A 12616-nucleotide genomic window follows, 5' to 3' on the forward strand; every position below is an offset into this window, starting at 1 on the left:
CATGAATTAACCAGACAGTAGTGGTGATAATTTACTGTGTGCTCAGAAAACCAGGCAGTTCTTAAAACGAGACGCTCTCTGTAGAGGGGGTATTTTATTATCAATGGGCATGTGCAAGAAACTTGGAGTTTGAAAAAAGATGAACCCACTAGATTCTGTATAAGGAATTTCCACGCTCTGCCTGTGAATTTAGGATTAGTGACCTCTTAGCCCCCCTCCTGCAGAACATGGCATTGGCTGTTCAGGAACCCCAGTCGCTTTGCAAATGAAGCAGCGTGTTCAAGAAACACAATTCAGCCTTCCTCAGGTGTGTGCAAACTGTGGCAAAACCATGGTGTGAAAAAGTCGAGTTTAATCAGGTTCCACCTTGGCTCTATGGCTCCTGCTTCCTGCCTGTCTTGTCCAGCTTGGTTTGCCGGCAAGGCAGGTGGAAGGACAGACAGCTAAGTGTGAATAACACTTCTCAGAAGGAATCTATTTCTGCACCACGAGGAAATGTATAAGGGAGGCGGTCTCGGTTCTGTCGGAACCGTGGGTCTTTGATAATCACAGTGAATGTTCAGAGACTGAAGCCGGGTAAAGCACTGGGGACTTTATACTCTGTTCCTCTCTCGCTTCTGTCTGACTGCTCTGTTCTGGCAGTGACTGGGGGCACGGAGAGGGAGGGGGGTTCGCGCTGGAGGTTTCTGTGCTAACTACAGGAGGTTTCTGATCGCTGTGTCTCTCGCACAGTAATATCGGGCGGTGTCTTCGGCTCTCAGGCTGTTCATTTGCAGATACGCCGAGCTGCTGGACTCATCTCTGGAGATGGTGAATCGCCCTTTAACAGCATCACTGTAATATGCTGCTAAATTATTAGCAGGCTCAAGTATCTCTGCGACCCACTCCAGTCCTTTCCCGGGAGCCTGACGGACCCAGTTCATCCAGTGGCTGCTGAAGGTGAATCCGGAGGCTTTGCAGGAGAGGTGGAGAGATCCCCCAGGGGTTTGAATCCCCCTCCGGACTCTACCAGCTGGACCTGTGACCGCACACCTGAAAAGACAGAATGAGAATCACATTCACACCTGGCCTGGCTCAGAGCCCCTTGGAAGCAGCAGAAAGGTTCCCAGTGACGTCACTGCGCTTTGGGTCAGGGTAGGGATGTGCAACATCCCCTGGTGTCTCCAGTCCATGTAGCAGGGAAGGGGATAAAATTACCTCGAAGGGCTGCTAGAAAGAAAGCGAGGCTCAGCCACAGTCTCATGTTGCTGACACTGGAGGGTTTTCTGGTGGGAACTGCACCGACGCCCAGACTTGCCCCTCCTCCCTTCTCACACGGCGGGGTCCCGGAGATCACAGGGTTTCTATAGCGCGCCGAGGCACTGAATTTGCATCTCCTGATCTTTATAAGACACGTCTTGGACCTCAGCCCTGAACAAACTCAGCCTCCCAAAGATGGGTGTAGTGGGAAAGGGTTGTGTGAGTAAAGGAGAAGAGTAAGAACTCCACTCACAGAATCATTTCTGCAGTGGTCGCTATAATTGTTGGAGAGAAAATTCCCTATTGATTGTTCACCTTCCACTAACTCCTGTCTGCTTGTCCCTCTGCTCTTCTGAGACCCTTGGAGCAGTGTGACCTGTCGGGGGACATGAGCCTGGCACTTGAGAATCTGGCGGTTTGTTCCTGGCTCTGCTACTCGTATGATGGGTGATCTTGGACAAGAGACTTACACTCTCTGTGCCGTGATTTGTATGTCACTAAAATGGGGGAAATGATATTGACCCTCCTTTGTCAGGGCTTTGAGATCTAGGCATGGAGACCACTATGGAACAGCTCGGTGTTGTTAGCTCAGCTAGAAGAATTAGAGAAAGTTTATTGAACTCCTTCGAGCAATGCTGGACTAGAAGACAGAATTAGTATTATTATTATTCTACCAGTACCTTAACATTAGTGGGGATTTGGGGGTCAGGATCCCTCTGTTGCTGTGAGAGGGGTAGCCCCAGAGGCGCCAGGGTGCGGGGCGCTGCTCAGTCAGGCAGTGAGTGTTATCTCCCGGGTGAGAGGCAGTGTGCTCCGATGATGGGCTCAGTTCCCTTTAGGGGTGGGCGACCCTTTGCAGAGGTTGGTTTGTAAAATCCGAGAGCTGGGGTTGGGATATTGAAGGGTCCTTAAGGGAGAGAGCAGCTCACTGGATCTCTGAGTAGCGCCATGGGTTATATAAGGCCGGAGAAGATTTGTCCCATGTTACTGAATCACAGAGAAATACCTAAACACCTGCTAATATTTTCTCCCACCAGAAGGGTTATTCACAGTGTAATGTACCAGTCAGCATAAGGGTGTCACTGTCTGTTCCCTACTTCTGTCTGGAATGATCACTGCCAGCAACAATAGGAAGCTCAGCTTTATTTCTCTCCTCGCATGCTGCTCTCTCTATTTCTTTTCCCTCGTGTATGTTCTCTGGGGTGTGAGTGAAGTTATTTGAGATGGAATTTTCAGGGGAGGGTTCTAGGAATTGATACATTAAGGGCGAAGCTCACCAGGGGACATGGCTGTTGCAAGGCTGTTGCACTTGCTATAAGTAATTAGAGACTCATTAGAGCAGGGACTCAAGTCTCCTCCTGAGTCCCAGAGAGTGTCCTAACCCCTGGGCTGTAGAGTGACTCGCTTTCCTGCTCTCTCTGGCCCAGTACATGTCACCAGCCAGGCACCTAGGGGATTTCGGCGCCTACAGGGTGCAGGCTTTGAGGGTCTCAGTGTCATGTCCGATTTAGGCACATAAGGCGGCAGTTAGGTGCTGAATTCCCTTTGTGGACCAAGCCCTGAACACACATTGAAAGCCCCTGGCAGGTGGCTGTCTAGCTCTCCTAGGCTCCTTCCAGAATTCAAACCTATCTGCCCAGGCTACGGTTCTCTAAAGCTCCCGAGGGATTATAATAGGCATGAGGTGCCAATATCTCTAGGGCAGCTTGGAAACCCTCCGCCTGGCTGTTAGAGGGGGGGAGGGGTTTAAATAACGTGTTTTCATTCAATTTAATGTTGGTTCTCTCAGCCTGGGCTATTGGGAGGTGGAGGGGGTGAGGAAAGGTGGGGAGGTGGAGTGAGGAGCAAAGAGTGTATTAGGGGAAAGGGAAAGTTGCAGGCTGGTCTCTGCTAACAGTGCGGTTAGTCTGTGTCTGCATCTGTGTGTGTGAGAGTCACAGACAGGTAGCTGCGGACAGGAGTTTTCACACTCACTGTCTCTCCGTGGCGAGCTGTAGAACTCCAGCCCCCAGTGGAGAGTTTGTCCTTAGCCAGCGAGGGCAGGTTTTGTCTAAGCTCAGCCCCGCTTCCCCTCACTGTGTGTCCCGCACAGTGATACCGGGCGGTGTCCTCGGGCTTCAGGCTGGTCATTTGCAGATACAGCAGGTTGTTGGGGTTGTCTCTGGAGATGGTGAATCGGCCTTTCACTGAGTCTCCGTAAAATTGTTGGCTCCCATCAGTGTAAATGCGTGAGACCCACTCCAGCCCCTTCCCTGGAGCCTGCCGGACCCAGCTCATAGCGGAGCTGCTGAAGGTGAACCCGGAGGCTTTGCAGGAGAGGCGGAGAGAGTCTCCGGGCTTTTTCACATCCCCTCCGGACTCCACCAGCTGGACCTGGGACCAGGCACCTGGGAACAGAAAGATAATGTAATTAGCATTAATATTAAGAATAACAATAGACTGTTCCCCTGCCCTGCCAATGGGTGTGAGGGGAGAAAATACCTTCCAAAGCCACTGCAAGGAACACTACATGGAGCCAAAGTCTCATTTTCCCGGATGTCGGAGGGGAAAGTTCTCAGGCGATTTGCTGGTAACTGCACAGACCCAGGGGGCTGCAGATTGTCTCTCCTGGTGAAGCCTGGGCAGAGATAAAGACAGATTTAAACAGGAAACTGTCTCCCTCATTTGCATATCCCGCTCATTATAAGACACACAAACTCCTTCTCTGGGTGATCTCATTTCTTGCCCTCCGGTTCCGAGAGAAGGGGGAGATGTGTGTCAATGTGTGGAGCGCTCTGACCCAAATCCCACTGAAACCCAAGGGGATTTTTGTTAGTGGCTTGGATCTACATCGGATCAGGTCCCATGTGTTTGTGTGGAGTCCTGCACAATGGGAACCTGGTCCGGAAGTGCTCCGGAAAGGGGCTGTCAGAGCAGAAAGAGAGAACGAAGGGGGTGAGGGATTGTAGCATAAAAGAGAGAAAGGACGAAAGGAAGCTGCAGTCCTGGTAATGACAGTCAAGTGCCTCTAGGCCACCTATTAATCCTGATCATCTTCAGCCTCCTCCTCATCATCATCTTTGGCGCATTCTCAAACTTTACTAGGAAATATTTTATATAATCGTTCTCGATAGTTCCTCATCTCTAACAAGGGGACAGCAGCATTTCCCTGTCTCACAGAGGTGTTGTGAAAGCAATTACATTAAACGTTGTGAGGGGCTAATATATTACCTCAATTTGGGGCATACTAGTACCTGCAATAAAACTCGGAGTCCTGACTCACTGCTATTCCGTTATAATATTATCATCAATAATAATAAATAAATAATAATAATTTATTCTTATTGGTGTGGCTGGGCCTGGGAGACTGTATCGGGCCCCACTAGTCGAAGCCCTGGGCCATCTCAGTACAAACAGATGTTCCCTCTCCCAAAGATTTGTTTGTGGGATATAATTTATGTTGCATCAGTCCCAGCACACGGGGAATGTGGAGGTGCTGGGTGGGGTGGGTGCAGAAGGGGATTCCCCATGTGTAAGTGGCAGGGGGACGGGGTGGGAAAGTGCCCCCAAACATGCCTTTTTGTATGAGTGTGAATGTCTAAGTTGCGTAAATTCCCGGGAACAGGAAAGTGGAGGTGACAGACAGGATTGGTAGATTCCCCTGTTTTCTCTCTTTTCTCCTCTGCAGATTTTGGTGCTTGATCCCAAGTTCCCCGCCAGCAGCGACCTGATTCTGAAAGTGACAGGGCAGGCTTTTGTCTGAGCTCAGCCCGGCTTCCCCTCACTGTGTCTCTCGCACAGTGATACCGGGCGGTGTCCTCGGGCTTCAGGCCGGTCATTTGCAGATTCAGCAGGTTGTTGGGGTTGTCCCTGGAGATGGTGAATCGTCCCTTGAAGGGCTGTGCGTAGTTGATGGTAGTTGAAGTTGGGTGTATTTCCCCTATTCACTCCAGTCCCATCCCAGGACCTGTCTGACCCAGCTCATCCAGTAATCGCTAAAGGTGAACCCGGAGGCTTTGCAGGAGAGGCGGAGAGAGTCTCCGGGCTTTTTCACATCCCCTCCGGACTCCACCAGCTGCACCTGGGACCGGACACCTGGGAATAAAGACACAATGAGATTCCTGTAGACATGGCTCCTGTCAAGATTTATACAAAACCCGGGGACTTCCCACTGTCTACAGGAAAACAATGTACTGGGGAAACAGTTGCAATCAGAAGGAAATGTAGCCAGAGTGGCATGTTCCTGTCCGTGGGGCTTTGCCTGGCACTGCAGAGACACTGGGGGCTGCGGATTCTCCACCCCAGACCTGCAGGGTGAGGGGAAGGGCTGGCTTTAAAGAGGAAGCTGGGTGAGGGAATTTGCATGGCCTGCTTTTATAAGGGAAATAAACCCTAGTCCCAAATGGGTTGCCTGGAATAGAAGGGCAAATATCTACTGAGAGCGAGATGAGAATGACCCCTGAAGTGTTACTGGGGCACTGAGGTAGTGCGGCTGTGATGTCTTTCAGCAACACTGTTTATTCGTCTAGAATTGGCAAAGGAGCCTCGGGGCCTTGGGCTTGGGGTAAGTAAATGATTTGGGGACCTAAATCCTAATCATTTCCTCCTGGATTTAGGCTGCTAAATTTAAGTCACTTCTGAAAGTTGGATTTAGGCTCCCAGGTCACTTAAATTGTTCCCCATTTGTATAATCAGAGGACTGGAAGGGAGCTCGAGGGGTCATCTAGTCCAGTCCCCTGCACTCATGGCAGAGCTAAGTATTATCTAGACCATCCCTGACAGGTGTTTGTCCAACCTGCTCTTAGACATCTCCAATGATGGAGATTCCACAACCTCCCTGGGCAATTTATTCCAGTGCTTAACCACTCTGACATTAGGAAGTTTTTCCTAATGTCCAACCTAAACCGCCCTTGATGCAATTTAAGACCATTGTTTCTTGTCCTATCCTCAGAGGTTAAGAAGAACATTTTTTCTCCCTCCTCCTTGTAGCACCCTTTTATGTACTTGAAAACTGCTTTCGTGTCCCCTCTCAGTCTTCTCTTTTCCAGACTAAACAAACCCAATTTTTTCATTCTTCCCTCATAGGTCATGTTTTCTAGACCTTTAATAATTTTTGTTGCTCTTCTGTGGACTTTCTCCAGTTTGTCCACATCTTTCCTGAAATGTGGCACCCAGAACTGGACACAGTACTCCAGTTGAGGCCTAATCAGCATGGAGTAGAGCAGAAGAATTACTTCTCGTGTCTTGCTTTCAACACTCCTGCTAATACATCCCAGAATGATGTTCGCTTTTTTAGGCAGTCATTTCCCATTTTGTATGTGTGCAACTGATTGTTCCTTCCTAAGTGGAGTAATTTGCACTTGTCCTTATTGAATTTCATCTTATTTACTTCAGACCATTTCTCCAGTTTGTCCAGATCATTTTGAATTTTAATTTTATCCTCCAAAGCACTTGCAACCCCTCCCAGCTTGGTGTCATCCGGAAACTTTATAAGTGTACTCTCTATACCAATATCTAAATCATTGATGAAGATGTTGAACAGAACCGGACTCAGAACTGATCCCTGAGGGACCCCACTGGTTATGCCCTTCCAGTAGTTATCAGTGAACCACTGATAACTACTCTCTGAGAATTATAATGGGAATTATATTTCTCTACTTTAAGATTCACGAATGGATTTTACACACTGCGGCGATGAGGGCATTAACACACCTAGATTAAATTAACCAAGTGGAGAATAGATGCTATTAATAAGCAACTGGATTTGGCAGCTGTTTCTATTTCAGCTAAGTCACCTTGGTTCCCCGTTACTGCGAAGACTTATTAGTATGCCAGATATTTAGATATTTTTATAATCACAGACTGAGGGCCTTTACAACTCTCCCTTTTCAATTCACGCAGAGAGCTGGCTTGGAAGGCCAAGATAGAGGAACTGATAACAGTAACTGCCTCTGCCCATGATGTTTAGAGAAGATGAAAGACCTTCCCCATTATTGATTACATTGTAATCTGTTTTGCCACTTGAGGTCCAAATGGCTTTTCAGGTTTTTGTCCCAGATGCCTTTTTCTTGACCTCTCAGAACACAGAACTTTTGCTGAGAACTGACCATGTATTTGCAACTCAAGAGGTTGCTCTGTTTGCATGAGCTAAAATAAGGAAAAGGCCAGTGGCTCGGTGATCATATACGTATTAATGGTGAATATCCTTTAAAAATCTTGATAAGTGTTTTAACATTTGATCATTTTAGATTTAGCTTTATGTGTCATTGTAACGCAGTTTTTTTCCTGACTTGGCCTAAGACTAAGTTGCTATTAATAAAATTTTCTTTGTGTTGCTTAGATTAAACTGATCTTCGAAGATGCCAATACGCAAGTGTGGAGAGGTATAGAGGAAATTCTCCTGTGATAAGGTTATTCCAGAACCGCCCACTGCAGGTCTCTGGCTGTTAGTTGTTGCTTATCACTAAAGGCGGTAGGGAAATGGACTAGTTTGGTGCCTGTTCTCATCCACTGTGACAATTCCCATCTTCCTACCTAAGCTTCCCTTGTCCACTTGTGAAATTTTTAAACAAGTACAATTCTGCTTTTTCCCACAGCTGCCCCTCGCCTTGGGAACTGGATACGGTGGGGGCAGTGGGGAACTTGGGCAAAACTACCTCAGTATTTCTCTTCAAAGCTCTCCTAAAATCCTCCTCTGCCATGAAGCATATACAAATACTTGACAACAGTTAGGCAGCTGTTTCGCTGAGATCACTGCCCACCATGCTGGCCAATATTGTCTCATTGGTTCCTTGTCTCCCCCTTCCTCCCCATGTATCTCTCTGTACCCATCTGTTGTCTCTTGTTTTACACTGAGTCTGTAAGATCCGTGGGGCCCTGACTGGGTTTGCGCAGCGCCAGGGTCCATAATACAAAATAATAAAAGTGGCTTCCCTGGGAGCAGTAGGAGGAGCTACTCCCTCATGCAGGGGATAAGCAAATAAATGACACGTACCAATTAGTGCTTAACTGTTTACATTTTCCAGCCTGTGTGTTTGATGCAGGCAAAGGAAGACAAGCCACAGGAGTGACAATCTGTCTTCTTTTGCATGCATTTGTTCATGCATGTGTAAATGATTGGCAGTTTGTTGATGCAGGGAAAGGAGGATAAAGGAGAGAGAACAGCCTGTCCCGTTCTGAGTGTGTTTGCTGAACTGTGCTCCTTGCTGTGTGTAGCTCTGGAGCGCCACGACCTGGGAGCTTCTTTTTAAATTAACACCAGGGGAGGTTTGTGTCTGAGCTCAGACCGGCTTCTCCTCACTGTGTGTCTGACACAGTAATGCACGGCCATGTCCTCGGTTCAAAGGTTGTTCACGTGTAAGAAGAAATTGGAGCTGTCCTTGGATGCTGTGAATTGCCCCTGGATTGTCGGGGAGTAGCTCTTGCTAGACAATGTATAATAATAGATCAGCCACTGTGATGTTATCTCATTAAATATGACCATATAAGTCATTGTTGCAACTGCTATTATATATTTGCAGCAAATTTTGTACAAAGGTTGTCAAGTGACGTGTCTATGAAAAGGTTATGATTTGCTGGTTATGATTATGCTATCTGTATGCATGTATCATTTTTGTATGTGAAGTTATAAGTATTGGCTCTATACCTGGATTTCAAATGCTGGCTCCTGGGGTACCGCCCATGAGGTAACTAGCCAGCACATCTTGGAGGGACTATTCAAGTTAAGTGACTCATCATGAAACACTTGGTTGACAATGAACCATGGGAGACGCCCACCTACACTGAGTGGACTGTCATGTAAGCGTGCTGTCTGGTGTGTAGGTAATGGTTCCTGCAATGACTGAGGGAAATTGGTCATGAACATGTGACTTGCCCATGTGACTCCAAACTCCATCTTGTTGCTGTAATTTTCCAAAGTAAGAACAATGGGATGCCCCCCACATGGCAAAAGCTATAAAAGGCCCTGGAAACACCTCCATTTGGTCTTCAGTCCTGCTTCTTACCTCTGGAGGAACTTTGCTACAAACTGAAGCTCTGAACAATGGACTTAATGTCCCATCCAAGCTGTGGATGTGCTCCAGAGACTTGACTTAAGCCAGCAGTTTATTCCATCACTGCTACAAGCCTGAACCAAGAACTTTGCCATGACTGTATGTAATCGATTCCTTTAACTAATTTTAACTCTCACCTTCCTTTCTTTCTTTTTATAAATCAATCTTTAAATTTTGGATACTAAAGAATTGGCACCAGCATGATTTTGGGGTAAGATATAAGTTATATATTGACCTGGGTGTGTGGCTGGTCCTTTGGGATCAGAAAAACCTATTATTTGATGAGCCTGGTTGTAAAGAACCACTCCTCTCTGAATCCAGTGTTTTTGGTGGTGATATCAGAACTGGGATGCCTGAGGAAACTGCCTTTATGTTTTCTTGTTAGCCAGTGTGGTGAAACAGGAGTTTACTTTTGTGGCTGGTTTGGTATATCTTATAAAAGAATAACCACCAGTTTGGGGTTGTGTTTGCCCTGTTTCTCAGCAGTTCGTCCTGAATTTGGCATCCTCAGTTGTGATCCACTAAGACACGGTTACAGCCACTCCAACGCCTTTCCTGGAGCCTGTCGGACCCAATTCATACCATGGCTGCTAAGATCAAAGCCGCTCACAGTACAGGTCAGTTTAGTGGATTCCCCGGATTTCTAAATTTCCGGGCTGGACTGGGTGAGAACAATCTGTGCCCAGGCCCCTGGAGAGAAACAAAGTGGGTTGTTAAAAGTAATATTTTAAAACTGCAATTAAATTAGACAGATACAAGAGAGAGAAGCAGACAGACAGATCTGTAGATATTGGTCTAATACATCCCTAGCGTGACTCTCCTGATCTCAATGTCTTTCCAATAAGGATGAATTTTATAGGGGATTTTCTAAAGCACTTAGATTATTTATGAGCAGAAGTATTATTGATTTCCTAAGTGTTCCTGGAGAATTTAGGGACTTTAGAACCCCCCCCCCCCCTCAGCCCATGAACTGCAGAGCTACCTAAAATCGACTGGTGAACAGACAAACGAACGAATAAACCCACCTGAGAGGCCAAGATGGAAAACGCAGAGTCTCAGCGGACCCAGCATGGTGATGGGATGGGAGCACAGCCCTGTAAGTCCCTGGGCCAGGTGCGGGGCCTGTGGCTGAGATGCCGGAGTCAGTGGTTAAGTAGGAAGGTGGATCTGGCAGCTTTGCATAATCCGGGTTAGAGCCGGGCGTACGGTGACCAGACAGCAAGTGTGAAAAATCAGGACAGGGGGTGGGGGGTAATAGGATCCTATATAAGAAAAAGATCCAAAAATCGGGACTGTCCCTATAAAATTGGGACATCTGGTCACCCTAGCAGGCGGGTGGGAAATAAAAGGTGTTGAATTCAGCGAGGGGCGCAGGCCGGGTGAGGGGCTGGTTGGGGGTGTGAAACTGCCAGGGTCAGGGTGTGACCCGATAGGGAAAAGCAGAGACCAGGACCCTCAGCCAGAGAAAGGGACTATGTGGAAACAGAAGGGGAAGAAGGATTCCCTGCCAGCCTTGTTGTGACATTCCATACAGGAAATCTGAAAGCGATGCTTCTGTACTGCGTATGTTTGTCACTTTGGTCCCTGGGCCAAACACTAGTCCACAGTGGGGCCTCTTTCCAACATGCACCCCGAGCCAAAGACCGTTGCACCCCAGCCCTCCAGAGGAGTTTCGAACATGAAAGCTGGAACAGGCCCAGGCCCCATCAGTCCCTCTCCTTATGCTCCAGGGCTTGATAGTTCTCCACAAACTGCAGGAAGGGGTGTCTTGTGGGCTGTGAATCAGAGACCCTGGGATCAACTTTGTCTCTGCTACAGACTCACTTTCTGATCTTGTGCCAGTCACTTAGGCTGAGAGTTTCAAAGGAAACCAAAGGAGCGAGGAGTCCAATTTCCATTGCAATGCAATGGGACCCAGGGACACACACACACTGTCCTCTCTCTCTTTCTCTCTCATACACACACACACCTGTTCTGTCTGTCTCTGTGTCATGCACACACACACTCTGTCTTTGTGCCACACACACAGTTCTCTCTCTCTCTTTCTCTCTCGCACGCATGCACACACGCACATACACACTATCTCTGTCTCACACTCACCTCCCAACACATACTTGTATTATTGTTGTTGTTACTTCTTGGTACTTCCTGCAGTGCACATATAGTCTCTGTAATTTTATTTTTTGAAAGTGTGTTATTTTAGTGTTTTGACTGGTCTGTACATTTCATAATTTTTATTTCTCTTACACTTTAATTTCCATTCTTTGAGTAGTGAGTTCTAAAGTGCCTAACCTGTCCTGGCTGTAGTAATTATCCCTATTGTAACTTTGTATATATATTAGCTAAGATTTTTGTTGTTGTTGTTGTTTGTTTCCACTGGTGGTGCACATCCGCACATACCTCGGTTGACATAACAAAAGTTATTGCTCAGTGGAGGGGAAAAAAGAGGGAACATGTGGTCCCAGTTTCCAGCGTGGTTGCTAGGGGCATGAAAACTCCTTGTGAGATCTTTCCTTTGTCCTCTGTGTAACTGCTGCCCTCTCCCGATCAATGCGATTCAGGGACCTTCAGATCGCTGGTTTTTGTATGAAGCATAATAGGTTTCCCCTCGCTGTGTCTCTCGCACAGTAATACACCGCGGTGTCCTCGGGTTTCAGGCTGGTCATTTGCAAATAGAAATTGGAGCTGTCCTTGGAGGCTGTGAATCGCCCCTGGATTGCCGGGGAGTAGTTGTTCCTAGACGGTGAATAATAATGAATTATCCACTCCATCTCTTTCCCAGGAGCCTGTCGGATCCAAAACATGTTATAGCCCATAAAGTCAAAACCGCTGACTGCACATTTCACCGTATGGGACTCTCCGGGCTTTTTCACCGCTGTCCCCGACTGGGTCAGAGCCCCCTGCGAGCGGGCACCTGCGGGGAAATGTAAAAAGGGAAATTGCACGTTACATTCGTAATATTAGACAAAATAATGGGGGGAAGGAGTGAACCCAAACCCAACTCACAGGAGAGCGCGGCCAGTGCAAGGACCAGCTGCACCAGGGACAACGCAGCCATGGAGCGGTTCGGGAGCGATGAACAGATGGGTGTGAACCGAACAGGAATCTCTGAGCCGGGTCTGGCCGGGACTCTGTGTTTGGACAGAGACTGTGTGTGTGTGTGAGAGAGAGAGTGGCTGTTTAAGTAGGAAGCAGCAGATCTCAATTTTGCATATCGCTGGCAGGCGGAGCTGTGACAGTATTAATGTTAGATCCAAAGTGGGGGGCGGGGATGTGTGAGAGAGATTCCCGGAGATGTCACTGCCCTGGGAATGAGTGATAAGGCTGGGTTAGACCCAAAGGGGCAA

At 47.7% G+C, this 12616-nt stretch overlaps 1 pseudogene; it reads right to left on the reverse strand.

Moving 5' to 3' along the window:
- Positions 1 to 695: 695 nt before the first annotated feature.
- On the reverse strand, positions 696 to 3766 carry LOC113408995 (annotated as a pseudogene).
- Positions 3767 to 12616: the final 8850 nt, after the last annotated feature.

The sequence above is a fragment of the Terrapene carolina genome, unplaced genomic scaffold (assembly GCF_002925995.2).
Source record: "Terrapene carolina triunguis isolate 2854851 unplaced genomic scaffold, T_m_triunguis-2.0 Scaffold28051, whole genome shotgun sequence".
NCBI classification, from domain to species: Eukaryota; Metazoa; Chordata; order Testudines; family Emydidae; genus Terrapene; species Terrapene triunguis.